The sequence below is a fragment of the Microtus ochrogaster genome, chromosome 19 (assembly GCF_000317375.1).
Source record: "Microtus ochrogaster isolate Prairie Vole_2 chromosome 19, MicOch1.0, whole genome shotgun sequence".
NCBI classification, from domain to species: Eukaryota; Metazoa; Chordata; class Mammalia; order Rodentia; family Cricetidae; genus Microtus; species Microtus ochrogaster.
Genome location: NC_022021.1, coordinates 18,680,138 through 18,680,746, shown reverse-complemented (window position 1 = coordinate 18,680,746; position 609 = coordinate 18,680,138).

The window sequence follows — 609 nt, the reverse complement described above, 5'->3', positions numbered from 1 at the left end:
TGCTAATCAAAATTCCAGACATATAATGGCAAGTACACTATAATCTCAGTCATGTGTAATCTGAAAGAGTCCAGTTCATACCGGAAGCTAAGTGAAGTTGACTATATGGTTGGTGAACACAGATGCATAAGGCTGGGATGCTTAAGGCTGGAGTGCTTGTTACACAATGTGTTGAGTGTATTAACAATATATTGGATAACTGAAAATTAATGAGAGAAGATTTCATTACCAAAAAATGTTAAAAATCTGATGTAATGAAGATGTTACATATTTTTCTTTAGTAAATGCATGCATACATGTATCAAAATAGCATGTTGTTTAATACATATATACACAATTCTTATTGTTTGTCACTAGTTAAATATATAAATTTTTATTTCTTCTTCAAAAATATATAATAAAACTCCCAGATATTATATCTCATAAGGAATTGTTGTATCCCATTATGCAAAATCTGAACAAGAAGGCAGTATTCATTCATCATCCTGATTCTTAAACTATTTATATGTTCTCCTCATGATATTTATCACAGCTTTCAATAATTGCCATCTGGCATGTCCACTAAGCTGTGACTTTATTAGAACTATAACCATTTCTCTCTCTCTCTCT